This window comes from Mustela lutreola, chromosome 1 (genome assembly GCF_030435805.1).
Source record: "Mustela lutreola isolate mMusLut2 chromosome 1, mMusLut2.pri, whole genome shotgun sequence".
Taxonomy (NCBI): Eukaryota; Metazoa; Chordata; class Mammalia; order Carnivora; family Mustelidae; genus Mustela; species Mustela lutreola.
Genome location: NC_081290.1, coordinates 132,674,930 through 132,696,206, shown reverse-complemented (window position 1 = coordinate 132,696,206; position 21,277 = coordinate 132,674,930).

Below are 21,277 nucleotides of genomic sequence, written 5' to 3'. Positions count from 1 at the left end.
TTTTCTATGTTTGACTTTTGGGAGATCAGGTTAGTTTAGTTTTTTGAACTTTTTTATTATTTACATTTCAGTTTATTTGATGGATTACTTAAAGATGGATTACATTAAGTGAAAGTTAATCACTACTTTTTTTCTTCCACCTGAGTAACATATAGATATTAGAATCAAATACATGAGATCACTGTGGTACTATGTATTGCTATTATTTTCCAGGATCTTAATTCCATATTTAAGTTTTTCTTCTGACTTAGTCATTATTATTTTTTATCTTATCTGTGTTCAATTTTTTCTTTGAGGAGAGGATTCTTTAGAAGTTATTTCAGTGAAGATACTGGTGACAGTTCTTCTACTTTCTAATTCATCTAATTTCTTGCTCTTGAATGATACTTATATTCAAAATTCTAGTTGGCAAATTTGCTCAGGTCTTTGAAGAACCTTACTCAACTGTAGATTCAATTTTTCCTCTTTTAAACTTTTCTCTCTGTAATCGCAATTATTTGTATGCTCCCCACCTTTAATTTATTTTTTTCTTTCTTTTGGGTGTTTACCAGCTTAATTTCAATGTGTTTAGGAGTGATTTCATTCTTTATTATGCTTGGAATTTGTGAAGCTTCCTGAATCTGTTGATATATGCTATTTTTCTCTTAAATATTTCTATCCCCCACATCCTCCTTGCTTTTGTTTTGTTTTGTTAGTCTTTCTTCTGATTTTTTTCCATTTCTTCCATTTCATTACCTTTAAATTCTTTTATTTTTCTTACTCCTATTTATCTGCAATCTATTGTGAAGAAATGTACAGATCTATTTCCTCATGTATTACTACATCAATTGTATCTAAACAGATGCTTAACCCCTTTTATTTTTTTAATTTGATTATTGCATGTTTCATACCTGGAAATTATATTTCTCTTTAAATTCTATCACTTAATGGTATATTACTTTATCATGTTTTCAATTTCCCATATTTTATAATGTGTAATCTACATTTTTCACCTATAGCCAATGTTTTTATTTTCTAGAGTTTGACAAAGTTCTAATTCAGCTATTTGTTGTTTCCCCTGACTCTTTTTCATGGGGGTTTGTCTTTTTGTGCATTTTGTGATTTAGAATTGTTACTTTGTATTTTGTTGCTTCCATCAGTGGAAATCCTGTGAAATCCAGTTTGAAGAGTTTATCGTGGTGGAGCCTGGAATTGTTGGTTTTGGCTTGAGTCATGATTTCAGGATTGTGAGATGGAGTCCCGGGTGGGGGCTCCATGCTCAGCACAGAGTCTACCTGAGATGCTCTCCATCTCCATCTCCCTCCCCCTCTACGCCTTCCCTCACTCAGGCTTGCTCTTTCTCTCTCTCTAAAATGAATGAATGAATAAGTGAATAACTAACTAAATAAATAAATAACATCTTTAAAAAAGTATATCCTTGCAATTGTTATGCCTTCTTCTTCTAGCCAGTGATTTAGGAATTAGGTGGTACAATAGTGCATTTTGTTTCCAACTAGATTCTTATTTGAATCATCACATAGTGGTAGTTTGAAACTCTGAATCTGAGGACAGCCCTGTGATTTTGAGTTCTTAGAGGAGAACTATTTTTTCTTTTCCTTATCAAGATCTCAGGTCAAGATAGACCTGCTTTAATCTCACTTCCCTTTTCCTATATGCAGGTTTATTTTGTAATCCCCCTTTAATTTGTCCTGTAGATGCTGGGTATCCTGCTTTGGCTCAGGTGGCCCCAAAGCATTATCTTCCACACTTGTATGGCCGTTAAACTATCAGCAAAATCCCCAAGAGGAGCTGAAGTATCTTCAGGGGCTTAGCTCTGTAATTTTTAGCATACTTTTTATTTTTGATTCCTGGGAACTTCACTCCTTTAAAAATTCTCCGACTATTTAAGACAATGTTTGCTAAATGTTTTTTTTTTATTTTTTATTTTTTATAAACATATATTTTTATCCCCAGGGGTACAGGTCTGTGAATCACCAGGTTTACACACTTCACAGCACTCACCAAAGCACATACCCTCCCCAATGTCCATAATCCCACCCCCTTCTCCTAAACCCCCTCCCCCCAACAACCCTCAGTTTGTTTTGTGAGATTAAGAGTCACTTATGGTTTGTCTCCCTCCCAATCCCATCTTCTTTCATTTATTCTTCTCCTACCCACTTAAGCCCCCATGTTGCATCACCACTTCCTCATATCAGGGAGATCATATGAGAGTTGTCTTTCTCCGCTTGACTTATTTCGCTAAGCATGATACGCTCTAGTTCCATCCATGTTGTCGCAAATGGCAAGATTTCATTTCTTTTGATGGCTGCATAGTATTCCGTTGTGTATATATACCACATCTTCTTTATCCATTCATCTGTTGATGGACATCTAGGTTCTTTCCATAGTTTGGCTATTGTGGACATTGCTGCTATAAACATTCGAGTACACGTGCCCCTTTGGATCACTATGTTTGTATCTTTAGGGTAAATACCCAATAGTGCAATTGCTGGGTCATAGGACAGTTCTATTATCAACATTTTGAGGAACCTCCATGCTGTTTTCCAGAGTGGCTGCACCAGCTTGCATTCCCACCAACAGTGTAGGAGGGTTCCCCTTTCTCCACATCCTCGCCAGCATCTGTCATTTCCTGACTTGTTGATTTTAGCCATTCTGACTGGTGTGAGGTGATATCTCATTGTGGTTTTGATTTGTATTTCCCTGATGCCAAGTTTATAGTTTTTAAAATGTGTATATCTGCAGCTATTACCTGAGTCTCTATCTCTTAAGAAATCCACTTCTCTTTAAACTCACTCCAGTAGGAATTTTTACTTATTCTTATGTATCCCAACATAGAGTCAGGAGGAGAATCTTCATTCACCTGTTCTTGGAGCACCTGGGTGGCTCAGTCGGTAGAGTGTCTGATTCTTGATTCTGGCTCAGGGGATTGAGCCCTGTGTTGGGCTCTCTGCTCAGCGCAGAGTCTGCTTGAGATTCTCTCTCTCTCCCTCAACCTCTCATAAATTAATTAATGTAAACATTTTTCATTCATGTGTTCTTCTAACCTGCTTCCCAGCCACTAATCTTGCAACCTCCTATCAAATTTCCCTACTTGGAACCCATCTGACCAAGTCAACATAGTGATAGTATGTGTATTAGTTGTATTAGTAATAGTAACAATAATAATAATAATAATAAAAATAATAATAATGTTTCTAATATTAATCTAGGTAAATTTCTAAGCACCTTGCACATACTGATTCACTTAATATAGGTAATAATCACTATTACTGTTTCCATTTCACAAAGAATCCAAGTCAGTAAATAATGTCAAGAGAATTAATGATAAAGTCAAGACTTGAATCTAGGAAATCTGTTTTCAGAGCCTCTGATCATAATTGTTCTATGGGTTTTACTCCCCCACATTCTATTTTTTTTCCCAAGACTAACTGATATGTAGCTATCTGGTTCACCTGCTTCATCTTAAAACAACCTCTTTCATAATTACAAAATTTTAAAATATCTGGGACAACCCATCCAAAATACTAGGAAAGTGTCCATTGACTTTTTTCAGTATCAATAATTTTTGCTTCCATTTTACTTGAACTACTTATGTCAAAGTTTCCATTGTGAACATTATTATTATTATTAATTTTATTTTTTTTGCTGTTCCCTCCTTTAGAACCTTAAACTCTAAACATGTCTGTTATTGTGTCATCTCTTTTAATATGTTATTCACAACAAACCTGTCATTTGAGAGAGATGTCTACATGAAATTTTCATAACTATCTGTACCTTAGTTTCCTCATCTGCAACATAATGCTCTTTCCCCAAATATTTATGACCTAAATAAGATAGTATGTGTAAAGCTGTACCATAAGTCCTAGAGAATGGTTCTGATTAAAAGTCTAAAATGTACTCCTTATTAAATGGTAAATTCTCTCATAGCCCTTTGTCTGTATCTCAATCTTTTCTTCATTCGTTGGCCAATTCTGGTTTCTTATAGCAATTATTTCTTTAATTATCTAGCTTATGCAATTCACTTGCTTATTGTCTGACATTGTCAGCAGAAAACCTTCTGTGTTACAGCATAAAAAGCAATTGTTAACAATCACACCAAACGGTTATTGAACAGCAAATGCTAATTTTTTTAAAGATTTTATTTATTTATTGGACAGAGAGAGAGATCACAAGTAGGCAGAGAGACAGGCAGAGAGAGAGGAGGAAGCAGGCTCCCTGCTGAGCAGAGAGCCCAATGTGGTGCTGGATCCCAGCACGCTGGGATCACGACCTGAGCTGAAGGCAGAGCTTAACCCACTGAGCCACCCAGGTGCCCCGCAAATGCTAATGTTTTAAAGAATGTTATGAATCCTAGTGTGATAGAAGTTATATACAGGTATTTACTATTTTTCACTCAAATTTTAGTAAATTGTTTGAAAGTTAGGGCATGGCATGTTTTATAGTCTTCCCCTTCTGAAAATAATGGCAAATAGCTATGGCTGGTGTTGTGTGTCTGGTTGTCAGGAGCACATTATTAACATTAATGGGTCCATGTATTTGGAAAAGGGCCAAAATTATAAAGAAATTTTACATTAGTAAGGGACATGACCCTGTATCTGGCTTTCTGTAACATATAATTGAGGATGATCGTGTTTTTTTCCTAACAAATGTTTAATAATTTGAGAGTTGTGAAATATTTGCTTGGCATAAAAGTTGTTCTTTTCTTTTTTTAAAAGATTTTATTTTTTTTATTTGACAGAAACAGAGAGATCACAAGTAGACAGAGAGGCAGGCAGAGAGAGAGAGGGAACAGGCTCCCTGCTGAGCAGACAGCTCAATGCGGGACTCGATCCCGGGACCCTGAGATCATGACCTGAGATGAAGGCAGAGGCTTTTAACCCACTGAGCTATCCAGGTGTCCCAAAATTTGTTCTTTTTTAATAATAAAATCAAATATTTATGGTAAATATATCTTAATATTTAAAAATAGTTTAAAATTTCTGTATTTGTAATCAGAAGTACTTAAGAAACTTAATTACTGCAGTTAATTAGATACAATTAAGAAAAATAATCACTACGTTTGTATCTTTAGGGTAAATACCCAGTAGTGCAATTTCTGGGTCATAGGGCAGTTCTATTTTCAACATTTTGAGGAACCTCCATGCTGTTTTCCAGAGAGGTTGCACCAGCTTGCATTCCCACCAACAGTGTAGGAGGGTTCCCCTTTCTCCGCATCCGCGCCAGCATCTGTCATTTCCTGACTTGTTGATTTTAGCCATTCTGACTGGTGTGAGGTGATATCTCATTGTGGTTTTGATTTGTATTTCCCTGATGCCGAGTGATATGGAGCACTTTTTCATGTGCCTGTTGGCCATCTGGATGTCTTCTTTGCAGAAATGTCTGCTCATGTCCTCTGCCCATTTCTTGATTGGATTATTTGTTCTTTGGGTGTTGAGTTTGCTAAGTTCTTTATAGATTCTGGACACTAGTCCTTTATCTGATATGTCGTTTACAAATATCTTCTCCCATTCTGTCAGTTGTCTTTTGATTTTGTGAACTGTTTCCTTTGCTGTGCAAAAGCTTTTGATCTTGATGAAATTCCAATAGTTCATTTTTGCCCTTGCTTCCCTTGCCTTTGGCGTTGTTCCTAGGAAGATGTTGCTGCGGCTGAGGTCGAAGAGGTTGCGGCCTGTGTTCTCCTCAAGGATTTTGATGGATTCCTTTTGCACATTGAGGTCCTTCATCCATTTTGAGTCTATTTTCGTGTGTGGTGTAAGGAAATGGTCCAATTTCATTTTTCTGCATGTGGCTATCCAATTTTCCCAGCACCATTTATTGAAGAGGCTGTCTTTTTTCCATTGGACATTCTTTCCTGCTTTGTCGAAGATGAGTTGACCATAGAGTTGAGAGTCTATTTCTGGGCTCTCTATTCTGTTCCATTGATCTATGTGTCTGTTTTTGTGCCAGTACCATGCTGTCTTGATGATGACAGCTTTGTAATAGAGCTTGAAGTCCGGGATTGTGATGCCACCAACGTTGGCTTTCTTTTTCAATATCCCTTTAGCTATTTGAGGTCTTTTCTGGTTCCATATAAATTTTAGAATTATTTGTTCCATTTTTTGAAAAAAGATGGATGGTACTTTGATAGGAATTGCATTAAATGTGTAGATTGCTTTAGGTAGCATAGACATTTTCACAATATTTATTCTTCCAATCCAGGAGCATGGAACATTTTTCTTGCACTATTGGGTATTTACCCTAAAGATACAAACGTAGTGATCCAAAGGGGCACGTGTACTCGAATGTTTATAGCAGCAATGTCCACAATAGCCAAACTATGGAAAGAACCTAGATGTCCATCAACAGATGAATGGATAAAGAAGATGTGGTATATATACACAACGGAATACTATGCAGCCATCAAAAGAAATGAAATCTTGCCATTTGCGACAACATGGATGGAACTAGAGCGTATCATGCTTAGCGAAATAAGTCAAGCGGAGAAAGACAACTCTCATATGATCTCCCTGATATGAGGAAGTGGTGATGCAACATGGGGGCTTAAGTGGGTAGGAGAAGAATAAATGAAAGAAGATGGGATTGGGAGGGAGACAAACCATAAGTGACTCTTAATCTCACAAAACAAACTGAGGGTTGTTGGGGGGAGGGGGTTTAGGAGAAGGGGGTGGGATTATGGACATTGGGGAGGGTATGTGCTTTGGTGAGTGCTGTGAAGTGTGTAAACCTGGTGATTCACAGACCTGTACCCCTGGGGATAAAAATATATGTTTATAAAAAATAAAAAATTATATTAAAAAAAAGAAAAATAATCAAATTGTACTTTTTACTTGATTTATGTGGCATAACACAGGTCTGCTTAAAAACTTCGACATAGATAATATACCAGCTTATATTGAATTTTAATAATATGGATTAGATTTGATGCTACTTAATTTACATACAGAGGGAATAATGGGAACACTTTGGTAAATACAGTGAATATCAGGAGAATTGAATTTCTGATCATTGATTTATTCATTTATCATAAAATTTTATTCTCATTTTATAATGGCTATTACCCATGTCCAAGCAGAAAAAGAATATGAAGTAGTGGGCTTATGGAGAGTTTGAACAAAATGCAGAAACTGTTTTTACCAATTACCAGCATAAGCATTTAATCTACAAGTACTCATACGTTAGTTTAACAGGCTTGAATGTGTCAAGTCATAACAGGAATCCAACCCCTCAATATAAATATTCCTAAAATTACTCTGGAGGTGTTAGTAATGTCAGCATTTTAGCTATCTATCCATTTATTTATTTATTTATTCATTCATCTATCTATCTATCTATCATCATCATCTATATCTATCTATTTATATTTATGCCTGCAGGGATATTTGATCTTTTACTTTCTAGGTGGTTTTATTTTGTGATGTGAGATAAAAAGACTATCTGAGCTGCATATTTTACTCCTTCCTGAGGAGGAAGCTAACCTGATTAAAATCTTGTCTGCTGTATTTTCAGGAATGTCAGTTCTTGTTTGTTCTTCTTATAGTGTTATGCACATACCTAAAAGAAAGGGAATTAAAAAAACCTGGCAATTATTTTTATTTTTGTAAAGTGTAGCTTTTTTAATGGTTTATAGTCTACAGTTTAATTTCCAGTTTGTTCTTGTATCTTAAAATTGGTCAGCTAATGATATCCCATTACAGCTGATGTTGATAATAACAATGAAGGTAAGATCTTAATATTTTTTCCTTTTCATTGTTAATTAATATATTAAATCCAAATTCCACGGGAGTGTATATCTTTTGGCAAAGTAGGAAACTGCATTTGAATGAGACATATATAAAGTTGTTAAGATTGGATCATATATTTCTGTGCACTTTATGTCCATCAAAGTTAGAACAGTTTTAGGTTTAAATTGATTTTCTGATATTCTAATAAAGTGGTAATCGGTTTAATCTAGGTCTGTGCTTAGGCAGAGACCCATATCTATAATTAAATATTGCTGTTTTCGCCTTACATTTTGTGACACAGGGTTGCATTCACATAAAACATTATTTTTTGATTGTTTATTGAACCTGTATAGTGGCCTCTAAATATAGATATTTCTGACAGCAAATAAACTGATATGCAATTCCTGTAAGTATGGTAATGATAGATAAAATACTAAATGCAATGTGTGTGATACAACATTTTTAAATCAATCTCAACTTCTCTACTTGTGAACCCTAACCCTCATGGAAAGACACTGTTGCTTAGACTGTAGCTGTTTCTTGGGATTCTTTTGATAATATCATAGCTGTATGCCCTTGGGGAATTTGTGGTTGCATGCAAAATTTATTTGAACAACACATCTTTTTAAAAAATTTTTTATTTAATTTTTTTCAGTGTTCCAAAATTCATTGTTTATGCACCACATCCAGTGCTCCATGTAATATGTGCCCTCCATCGTACCCACCATCAGCCTCACCCAACCCCCCTCCCCCCTCCCCTCCAAAACCCTCAGTTTGTTTCTCAGAGTCCACAGTCCCTCATGGTTCATCTCCCCCTCCAACTTCTCCCAATTCACTTCTCCTGTCCATCTTCCAATGTCTTCCATGTTAGTCTTAGTCCTTATGCTCCACAAGTAAATGAAGCCATATGGTAATTGACTCTCTCTGCTTGACTTATTTCACTCAGCACAATCTCTTCCTGTCCCATCCATGTTGATACAAAAGTTGAGTATCCATCCTTTCTGATGGAGGCATAATACTCCAATGTATATATGGACCATATCTTCTTTATCCATTTGTCTGTTGCAGGGCATCTTGGTTCTTTCCACAGTTTGGCGAGTGTGGCCATTGCTGCTTTGAACATTGGGGTGTACAGATGGCCCTTCTTTTCACTACATCTGCATCTTGGGGTAAATACCCAGCAGTGCAATTGCAGGGTCATAAGGTAGTTCTATTTTTAATTTTTTGGAGAATCTTCCCAATGTTTTCCAAAGTGACTGCACCAACTTGCCTTCCCACCAACAGTGTAAGAGGGTTCCCCTTTCTCCACATCCTCTCCAATACTTGTTTACTGTCTTTTTTACTTTGGCCATTCTAACTGCTGTAAGGTAGTATCTCAATGTGGTTTTGATTTGACTCTCTCTGATGGTTAATGATGATGAACATTTTTTCATGTGTCTGTAGCCATTTGTATGCCTTCATTGGAGAAGTGTCTGTTCATGTCTTCTCCTATTTTTGACAGAGAAGAGACCAAGCAGGCAGAGAGACAGGCAGAGAGAGAGGGGGAAGCAGGCTCCCCGCCGAGCAGAGAGCCTGATGTGGGACTCAATTCCAGGACCCTGAGATCATGACCTGAGCCGAAGGCAGAAGCTTAACACACTGAGCCACCCAGGAGCCCCTGTCTTCTTCTATTTTTTGATGTGACTATCTGTTTTGTGTGTGTTGAGTTTGAGGAGTTCTTTATAGATCTTGGATATCAGCCCTTTGTCTATAGTGTCGCTTGTGAATATCTTCTCCCATTCTGTGGGTTGCCTTTTTGTTTTGTTGGCTGTTTCCTTTGCTGTGCAGAAGCTTTTGATCTTGATGAAGTCCCAAAAGATCATTTTCACTTTGTTTCCTTTGCCTTTGGAGACATACCTTGAAAGAAGTTGCTGTGGCTGATGTCAAAGAGGTTACTGCCTATGTTTGCCTCTTGGATTTTATACCTAAATTTTTAAAAATGTTATTTGTAAGCAATTTATTATACTTAGATAGGTCTAAAAAAGATTCAGAGTTTTTGCTGTTACATATACTTGTTCTTTGAAAAGGATTTCAAAATTTAATATATTGAAACTCAAAAGTTTTTATATGTAGTCAACATTTTGAAAGAAAATAATTTTTACTAAAACAGAAGAAAATAGTTTTTGATAAAACAGAAAATAATTTTTAATAAAACATTTTTAATGAAACAGAAGAAAATACTTGATGAAAACCTTACATTTACACTAGACTTCAGTGTTTTGAAAGGAAGAATTATTATTGAGTCTTATATTCCTAGTAATAGCTCTTTCAGCGTCCTACAAATGAAGGGATTTATAGTATACTATGGGCCTCATTTTTCTTTGTCATTTTCTTTCTTTACATTATTTTTCAGGTCTGGTTTATTTTTTCATTTAAGACAGGATACTGGGGCAGATTACATTCATGGTCATTATTTCATTCAACATCTAATCATGAAAGAAGAATTTACATCTCCATTCCAGTTTTCTTTTTTGAGTCTCATACTTATATAGCCAATAGATTCTTCCAACTTATCTCTAGAATATCTCAACAGTACCTCACGTTCACTATAGATAAAACTTTCCCCATGAATAAGAGACATTGAGATAGTATTTTTCATTTCAGTGAAAGAATCCTTAATCAACTGTTGTTCAAGTCAGAAGCCTTATAATCTTGATGATGGTCTGCTAATAGAACAAGTATTCTGTTACCAAGTCCACTCTATTTGATTTTCCAAATATCTCTCAAGTAATCAGCTTCTTACCACTTATGATACCACTACACTAGTTCAATGTTTCATCAGAGCAGATCTCTTCCTAAAGATAAGTCTCCAAATTAGTTTTCTCATGTCTACATGTCTTATCCAATATGGTCACTGAACTCATACCAAGAGATTACATCAAAACTGCAAATCTGAACATGTCAGTGTTCTTCTTCCTACCCCAGAGCTTTCTTATAGTTCAGAGCATAAAAATTCAAACTTTATATGGTTTCAAAATTCTGTTTCATTGAGCCAATTTATCTTCCATGTGATCTTTTTGTTTTAACCTCAACAACCTCTTAGCAGTTTCTCAAAAATGTTGAAACCAGTGCCACTTCAAGTCCTTGAAATACTGCTCTATTCTCCCCCTACATGGCTACTTTTGCTCTTTCCTCTTGATTAATTCCTACGTGATCTTTAGTTTATGGCTCAATGTTACTTTCTCAAAAGAGACTTCATTAAGCCTAAGACTAAACTTTATCCCCTGGTTATATGGCCATATAGTTCCTTGCAATTTTCTTTCATAGCACTTACCATAATTTACAATTTAAAGTTTGTCATTATGTAAATACTCTCTGTTTTCTACACTACTACGGTTTATATGACCTAGAGTCATATTTATTTGACCAAGAGTCTTTTTTTATGACCTACAGTCTTTTATTCCATGATTGAATTTTTGGCCACAAATGATTGCCTGAAATCAAAAAATATAAGTTGACTGATAAATGTTTTGCCAGAACAATAATCTTGAACTTTTATTGCTTTAATACCCATTCACAGCTACCCACACACCATGATATCCAAAATATTAATGACTGTGGTTCTGAGATTGGGTCTGTGGATCCCAGCAACCTACAGAATTAATATTATTAGATTGCTCACCTGTGATTGTACCGGTCAGAATATAATCAAGTGGTTTTCTCTTTTCTTTCATATTGCTTTTTCCTGAAATCACTGCTTTATCCTCTTTATGTCAGCATAGAACCATATGTCCTGTAAAAGTTATCACTCTGCATTTGATATGTTTCTTCTATTTAATTTTCAAAATGGAAATATTTTGTTTAGAAAAAGAAGCTTAAGAGTTCAGAAGGAATAAAAAAGCAAGTTACAAATTGTGCATGTTATTACTTGATTAATATTCTTGTGAGATATTCTCCTAAATAATCAGATCCCAAACCAATTTTCTACATGAACTACACAGTGAAGGTCATAGAAAATGTCCTTAAAGTTCTATTCCTATCTCACAGTGGTAAAAAGAGGGCAGTACATTGTGATGCAGATTTGCTGCAGTGTTCAGCCTAGTTCTCTAGCAGGCAGTTTCCCATGAATATCATTATCCTGCTCATAAAAAGAGGCATACCTAGTAATGGGTAAAACACTACCCACAGTAAGATGAAAGCTCTCACAGCTAGCAAACCCAATTACCTGACATTTGAATGTTTGGGAATTACCAACAGGTGCAAGGAAGCAAGACAATAAGGATATTAGGTGACAGTTTAAAGAATTAGGAAGAGAGTTTAGTATTAGCCACTGAGAGATGTTGAACAGAGCTTGGTATTTGGCAAAGGTTATAATTTGAGAGCTACAATAAAATATCAAAGACTATGGAAATGAGTGTACTATTTAGAAGCAGTATCAAGAACAAGTCTTAAAGGTCTTTCCCTTAAAAAAAAAAAAGGTAAAAAAAGGTAACATGCAATAAATGGGGCAAATTCCTATTTTTATGTTCTTTCAGGGAAAATCTTGAAGTGAAAATATATGTTCTTTATACCATTCAATATATGTTGTAATATGGCAGTAGTTTAATACCAAGTTGGAATTCTCAAAATAAAGGTAGGTACACATTTAATTTGTAACTGAATTACTTTCAGTAACATTTATTTTCATAACTTAATGTTGAAATGTAAATTACTGAAATGTAATTTCAAATTTCAAATTACTGAAATGTAATGTTCAGTTGACCCTGAACAATACGGGGGTTAGGGGCACTGACCTACTGTCATACATATAACATATACATATATGTCATACATGTAACTTTCAACTCCCTAAAAACTTAACTACTAATAGCTTACTGGCAGCCATACTGATAACATGAAGTCAATTAGCATATATTCTGTATGTATATTATGTACTGTATTCTTTTTTTTTAAGATTTTATTTATTCATCTGACAGACAGAGATCACAAGCAGGCAGAGAGATAGGCAGAGAGAGAGGAAGGGGAGCAGGCTCCCTGCTGAGCAGAGAGCCCGATTCGGGGCTCAATCTCAGGACCCTGAGATCATGACCTGAGCCGAAGGCAGAGGCTTTAACCCACTGAGTCACCCAGGCACCCCTATGTACTGTATTCTTATAATAAAAGCAGCTAGAGAAAATATAATATTATTAAGAAAATGATAAGGAAGATAAAGTACATTTTGTAATACTGTACAGTATCAACAAAAATCCACATAAAAGTAGACTCATGAAATTCAGTCTTGTGTTGTTCAAAGGTCAACTGTATTAAATTATAAACACTATTAATAAATAACTTTAATCATAGCAAGAAAAATAAAATTTAGACCTAAAAATATGGAAACTTTGAATGAATATTAAACATTCAAGATTCCGACTTGCAGTAAGTTCACACATGATTTTAATAGGAATACACCAAAATAGTTCTTCTTTATTTCTCTGTTTTTTTTTTATTGCATTATGTTATTCACCATAAAATACCTCATTAATTTTTGAGGCAGTGTTCCAAGATTCATTGTTTATGTATAGTACGTGCCTTCCTTAATACCCACTACCAGGCTCATCCCTTCCCCCACTCTCCTCCTCTCTAAAACCCTCAGTTTGTTTCTCCAGAGTCCAAAGTCTCCCATGGCTCCAAAATAGACATTTTATATCTAATATTTTGTCATTGTGAACATTCCTTAGGTTACTAATATTAAAAAAGACTACTAATTTAGATGTTAATATCCCTTATTGATATTTTAAAAGTCAGTGATTATTACCTATTTTAAACTTCAGCTGTGTTGCTATAAAGAATTTTCATGTATTTTTCTGACATTTAAAATGTCACAGTGATTTTGGAGAATAAAAGAATAATTATAAAATTTGGACAAAATATAAAATAAGACTACCTGAGGACTCTGCTGAGTAAATAAATATAAGGAGAATTTGGAAAGGAGTTCAGTTTTAAAGGAAGTGACCACATTACTATGTTTCCTATTTTACAGAGCAGGTAGCTGAAACACCAATAGAAAGTAAAGCTGCATTTTTTGATGGAAGAACCCGGATACCCCTCTCCCTGCAACAGGCACACACACACACACACACACACACACACACACACACAGGAGTCTGGGAATCAGGGTTGCTAAAGAGTGACCAGGAGATCTGGGAAGGAAAGAAACTGTAAATTCTGTGTAGGATTTTGCCAACATTATATATATTTGCAGAGAAAAATGCAAGTAGTCTTATTTGAGATCTGAGCTCCTCTATACCAAAGGTTCCACAGATTTTTGGTCCAGCTTAGATTTTGCTGGACAAAAACATTAACTCTCTTCAGAACAAAATAAAATAATTATAAATACCCACAATACAATGTTCCCAATGTTCAAATACAATCCCAAATTACTTGACATATAAAAAGCCAGGTTAATGGAATAATTTTCTCAAGGAAAGAAAAGGAACATACACTGAAAATGACTCAGATGTTGACATTATTAGAAAAAAAAAAAAAAACTTTAAAGCAGCTCTCAATATTTGTTACTGAGGTAAGTAAACTAAATTTAGAACATTTCATCAAAGAAATAGAAAATATTCTTTTAAATGGAAAATTTAGAATGGAAAAATGCAGTTTCAATGTATTTAGAGACAGAGCTTAATAGCAGGAAGAAAATGTCAGAGGAAAGGTTCTACAAGTTTGAAGAAAGACTGGTAGTGGAAATAACAGCCAATCTGAAAAAGAGAGAGAAAAATTATTGAATAAGATGATCAGAGCCCCTGGCACAGGTGGGGTACCTTTTCCCCAGAGGCTTTGACCATTTTAATCATTTATTTATCTGTATATGGGTAATTGAAGTGCCAAAAGAAAAAAAAAAAGAGAGAATTGAGCAGATAAAATGTTTGTATGAATAACTGCTGAATATCCCTAAATATGGAGAAAACATAAATGTATAGATTCAAGAAACTTTGCAAAATCCAAGCAGAATGAATTACACACACACACACACACACACACACACAAACCCCAAGTTTGTTACAGTTAGACTACTAAATACCAACATTAAGAAAATTTCTTGAAATCAATTAGAAAAAGAATTACACATTAAATATGAAGGAACGATAATTCCGTGTGTGTGTGTAGGAACAATGATTCTAATGATCTCTGACTTCAGTACGAAAACCATGGAGGCAGAAATGAGTAAAAAAAAATTGTAATGCTAAAATTAAAAAACAAAAGAGAAATAAATTTAAACAGAGTAAATCTAAGAGAAACTGTTGATGCAAGATCCACCCTACAGAAAAGAAATGTTTAATACATTTCTTAAAGCTGAAGTAATGATTCCAGAGGTAAATTCTAATCTTCAGGAATGAATAATGAAAATAATAAATGGTAAATATCTATGTGAATATAAATATAAACATATATAAACAAATGTATATATGAAACTATACCAATGAAAATAAAAGCACACTTTTAAAAAAGAGTAACAGATCGATTTTTTAAAGTATTTATTTCCAGTATAGCTAGCATACAGTATTGTAGTAGTTTCAGATATACCATGCAGTGATTCAACAATTACTTTCATTATTCAGTGCTCATCATGATAAGTCATGATAAGTGTAGGTTTTTTTTTTTTTTTAATAAACATATAACGTATTTTTATCCCCAGGGGTACAGGTCTGTGAATCGCCAGGTTTACACATTTCACAGCACTGATCATAGCACATACCCTCCCCAATGTCCATATCCCCACCATCCTCTCCCGTCCCCCCTCCCCCCAGCATCCCTCAGTCTGTTTTTTGAGATTGAGTCTTTTATGGTTTGTCTCCCTCCCTATCCCATATTCTTTCATTTTTGATTTCCTACCCCCCAGCCCCCCCACATTGCATCTCCACTTCCTCATATCAGGGAGATCATATGATAGACCACATCTTCTTCTTCTTTTTTTTTTTTTTTTAAGATTTTATTTACTTATTTGACAGAGAGAGAACAGAAGTAGGCAGAGAGGCAGGCAGACAGAGAGGGGGAAGCAGGCTCCCTGCTGAGCAGAGAGCCCAACGCAGGGCTCGGTCCTAGGACCCTGGGATCATGACCTGAGCCAAAAGCAGTCTTTAACCCTTTGAGCCACCCAGGTGCCCCAATACCACATCTTCTTTATCCATTCATCTGTTGATGGACATCTAGGTTCTTTCCATAGTTTTGCTATTGTGGACATTGCTACTATAAACATTTGGGTGCATGTGCCCCTTAGGAGCACCACGTTTGTATCTTTAGGATATATACCCAGTAGTGCAATCGCTGAGTCATAGGGTAGCTCTATTTTCAGTATTTTGAGGAACCTCCACACTGTTTTCCAAAGTGGTTGCACCAGCTTGCATTCCCACCAACAGTGTAGGAGGACTCCCCTCTCTCTGCATCCTTGCCAGCATCTGTTATTTCTTGACTTGTTAATTTTAGCCATTCTGACTGTAGTGAAGTGGTATCTCATTGTGGTTTTGATTTGTATTTCCCTAATGCCGAGTGATGTGGAGCATTTTTTCATGTGTCTATTAACCATGTGGATGTCTTCTTTGCAGAAATGTCTGTTCATTTCTTGATTGGATTATTTGTTCTTTGGGTGTTGAGTTTGCTAAGCTCTTTATAGATTATGGACACTAGCCCTTTATCTGATATGTCGTTTGCAAATATCTTCTCCCATTCTGTCAGTTATCATTTGATTTTGTTAACTGTTTCCTTTGCTGTGCAAAAGCTTTTGATCTTGATGAAATCCCAATAGTTCATTTTTGCCCTTGCTTCTGTTGTCTTTGGCGATGTTCCTAGGAAGAAGTTACTGCGGTTGAGGTCAAAGAGGTTGCTTCCTGTGTTCTCCTCAAGGATTTTGATGGATTCCTTTCTCACATTGAGGTCCTTCATCCATTTTGAGTTTATTTTTGTGTGTGCTGTTAGGAAATAGTCCAATTTCATTTTTCTGCATGTGGCTGTCCAATTTTCCCAGCACCACTTGTTGAAGAGGCTGTCTTTTTTCCATTGGACATTCCTTCCTGCTTTGTTGAAGATTCGTTGACCATAGAGTTGAGGGTCTATTTCTGGGCTCTCTATTCTGTTCTGTTGATCTATATGTCTGTTTTTGTGCTAGTACCATACTTTTCTGATGATGACAGCTTTGTAATAGAGCTTGAAGTCTGGAATTGTGATACCACCAACTTTGGCTTTCTTTTTCAATATTCCTTTGGCTATTTGAGGTCTTTTCTGGTTCCATATAAATTTTAGGATGATTTGTTCCATTTCTTTATAAAAATGGATGGTATTTTGATAAGAATTGCATTAAATGTGTAGATTGCTTTAGGTAACATAGACATTTTCACAATATTTATTCTTCCAATCCAGGAGCATGGAACATTTTTCCATTTCTTTGTGTCTTCCTCAATTTCTTTCATGAGTACTTTATAGTTTTCTGAGTAGAGATTCTTAACATCTTCGGTTAGGTTTATTCCTAGGTATCTTATGGTTTTGGATGCAATTATAAATGGGACTGATTCCTTAATTTCTCTTCTTCTGTCTTGTTGTTAGTGTAAAGAAATGCAACTGATTTCTGTGCTTTGACTTTATATCCTGACACTTTACTGAATTCCTATACAAGTTCTAGCAGGTTTGGAGTGGAGCCTTTTGGGTTTTCCATATATACTATCATATCATCTGCAAAGAGTGATAGTTTGACTTCTTCTTTCCAGATTTGGATGCCTTTTATTTCTTTTTGTTGTCTGATTGCTGAGGCTAGGACTTCTAGTACTATGTTGAACATCAGTGGTGATATCGGACATCCGTACCGTGTTCCTGACCTTAGCGGAAAAGTTTTCACTTTTTCTCCATTGAGAATGATATTTGCAGTGGGTTTTTCATAGATGGCTTTGATAATATTGAGGTATGTGCCCTCTATCCCCACACTTCGAAGAGTTTTAATCAGGAAGGGATGCTGGACTTTGCCAACTGCTTTTTCAGCATCTTTTGAGAGTATCATATGGTTCTTATTCTTCCTTTTATTAATGTATTGTATCACATTGATTGATTAGCAGATGTAGAACCAACATTGCAGCCGTGGAATAAACACCAGGTGAATAATCCTCTTAATGTACTATTGGATCCTATTGGCCAGTATTTTGGTGAGAATTTTCGCATCTGTGTTCATCAAGTATATTGGTCTGTAATTCTCTTTTTTGATGGGATCCTTGTCTGGTTTTGGGATCAAGGTGATGCTGGCCTCATAAAATGAGTTTGGAAGTTTTCTTTACATTTCTATTTTTTGGAACAGTTTCAGGAGAATAAAAATTAATTCTTCTTTAAATGTTTGGTAGATGGGGTGCCTGGGTGGCTCAGTGGTTTAAGCCTCTGCCTTCAGCTCAGGTCATGACCTCAGGGTCCTGGGATTGAGCCCCACATTGGGCTCTCTCCTCAGCGGGGAACTTGCTTCCCGCTCTCTCTGCCTGCCTTCTGCCTACTTGTGATCTCTTTCTGTCTATCAAATAAATAAATAAAAATCTTAAAAAAAAAAAAAAAGTTTGGTAGAATTCCCCTGGGAAGCCATCTGGCCCTGGACTTTTTGGAATTTTTTGATGACTGTTTCAATCTCCTTACTGGTTATGGGTCTGTTCACATTTTCTATTTCTTCCTGGTTCAGTTGTGGTAGTTTATATATCTCTAGAAATGTGTCCATTTCTTCCAGATTGTCGAATTTGTTGGCATAGAGTTGCTCATAGTATGTTCTTATACTAGTTTGTATTTCTTTGGTGTTAGTTGTGATCTCTCCTCTTTCATTCATGATTTTATTTATTTGGGTCCTTTCTTTTTTCTTTTTGATAAGTCTGGCAAGGTCAATCATATTAATTCTTTTGAAGAACCAGCTCCTAGTTTCATTGATATGTTCTATTGTTTTTTTGGTTTCTATTTCATTGATTTCTGCTCTGATCTTTATGATTTCTCTTCTCCTGCTGGGTTTAGACTTTCTTTGTTGTTCTTTCTCCAGCTCCTCTAGGGGTAGGGTTAGGTTGTGTATTTGAGACCTTTCTTGTTTCTTGAGAAAGGCTTGTATCATTATATATTTTCCTGTCAGGACTGCCTTCATTGTGTTCCACAGATTTTGAACAACTGTATTTTCATTATCATTTGTTTCCATGAATTTTTTCAATTCTTCCTTAATTTCCTGGTTGACCCATTCATTTTTTAGAAGGATGCTGTTTAGTCTTCATGTATTTGTGTTCTTTCCAAATTTCCTCTTGTGATTGAGTTCTAGTTTCAGAGCATTGTGGTCTGAAAATATGCAAGGAATGATCCCAATCTTTTGACACCAGTTGAGACCTGATTTAGGACCCAGGATTTGGTCTATTCTGGAGAATGTTCCATGTGCATTAGAGAAGAATGTGTATTCTGTTGCTTTGGGATAGAATGTTCTGAATATATCTGTGATGTCTGTCTGGTCCAGTGTATCATTTAAGGCCTTTATTTCCTTGTTGATCTTTTGCTTAGATGATCTGTCCATTTCAGTGACGGAAGTGTTAAAGTCCCCTACTATTATTGTATTATTGTCGATGTATTTCTTTGATTTTTGTTATTAATTGGTTTATATAGTTGGCTGCTCCCATATTAGGGGCATAGATATTTAAAATTGTTAGATCTTCTTGTTGGACAGACCCTTTGAGTATGCTATAGTGTCCTTCCTCATCTCTTATTATAGTCTTTGGCTTAAAATCTAATTGATCTGATATAGGGATTGTCACTCCAGCTTTCTTCTGATGTCCATTAGCATGGCACATTGTTTTCAACCTCCTCAGTTTAAGTCTGGAGGTATCTTTGGGTCTAAAATGAGTTTCTTGTAGGCAGATGGGTTTTGTTTTTCTTATCCATTCTGAAACCTTGTGTCTTTTGATTGGGGCATTTAACCTATTAACATTCAGGGTACTATTGAGAGAGATGATTTTAGTGCCATTGTATTGTCTGTAAGGTGACTGTTACTGTATATTGTCTCTGTTTCTTTCTGATCTACTACTTATAGGGTCTCTCTTTGCTTAGAGGACTCCTTTCAATATTTCCTGAAAAGCTGGTTTGGTGTTTGCAAAGTCTTTCAGCTTTTGCTTGTCCTGGAAGCTTTTTACCTCTCTTTCTATTTTCAATGATAGCCTAGCTGGATATAGTATTCTTGGCTGCATATTTTTCTCGTTTATTGCTCTGAATATATCATGTCAGTTCTTTCTGGCCTGCCGGGTCTCTGTGGATAGGTCCATTGCCAATCTAATGTTTTTACACTTGTATGTTACAGACTTCTTTCCCCGGGCTGCTTTCAGGATTTTCTCTTTGTCGCTAAGACTTATAAATTTTACTATCAGATGACAAGGTGTGGATCTATTTTTATTGATTTTGAGGGGCGTTCTTAGCATCTTCTGGACTTTGATGTTTGTTCCCTTTGCCATATTGGGGAAATTCTCTATAATAATTCTCTCCAGTATACCTTCTGCTCCCCTCTCTCTTTCTTCTTCTTCTGGAATCCCAGTTATTCTAATGTCGTGTCACCTTATGGTGTAACTTATCTCTCAAATTCTCTCCTCGTGGTCCAGTATTTGTTTGTCTTTCTTTTTCTCAGCTTCTTTATTCTCTGTCATTTGGTCTTCTATGTCACTAATTCTTTCTTCTGTCTCATTTATCCTAGCAGTAAGAGCTTCCATTTTTGATTGCATCTCATTAATAGCTTTTTTAATTTCAACTTGGTTAGATTTTAGTTCTTTTATTTTTCCAGAAAGGGCTTTTATCTCTCTGGAGAGGGTTTCTCTAATATCTTCTATGCCTTTTTTGAGCCTGGCTAGAACCTTGAGAATCGTCATTCTGAACTCTAGATCTGTCATATTACCAATGTCTGTATGGATTAGGTCCCCAGCCTTTGGTACTGCCTCTTGCTCTTTTTTTTGTAGTGAGTTTTTCTGCCTTTTCTATTTGTCCAGATAAGATGTGCTTTCTCCTCCTCTGGAATTCCTCTGTTCTCCTTGGTAAGTGAAGTTGGTCTTGGCTGGGTTTCTTGTTGATCTTCTGGGGGAGGGGCTTGTTGTAGTGATTCTCAAGTGTCTTTGCACCGCCCTTACCAGGGGCTGGGCTAAGTAATCCACTCGGGTTTGCTTTCAGGAGCTTTTATTCCCTGAGTGCTTTCTGTAGAGTTCTGGAGGACAGGAATGAAGATGGCGGCCTCCCAATCTCTGGCCAGGAGGAGCCGAGAGCCGGGGTCCCACTACTCAGTGCGCCCTCAGAGAAAAGCACCCAATGGCCACCATCTCCCTGGCCTCTGGTTGCGCAAAGAGGAAAGCGCTCAATCACTCACACTTGGAGAAAAGCACCCAGTCGCTTCCTTCTTCGTGGCCTCTGGCCGTGCTCTGAGCTCACCCTGCCTGCGACCAGTTTAAGGTAATCCCAAGCTGAGAGCTCACTCCTCAGTTTTGTCGCTGTAGCCAGCTTCCATGTTCTAATACTTGTGAGTCTGTGACCCTCAGACACCCCCGGTCCCTCTGTGACCCTGTGGTACCTGG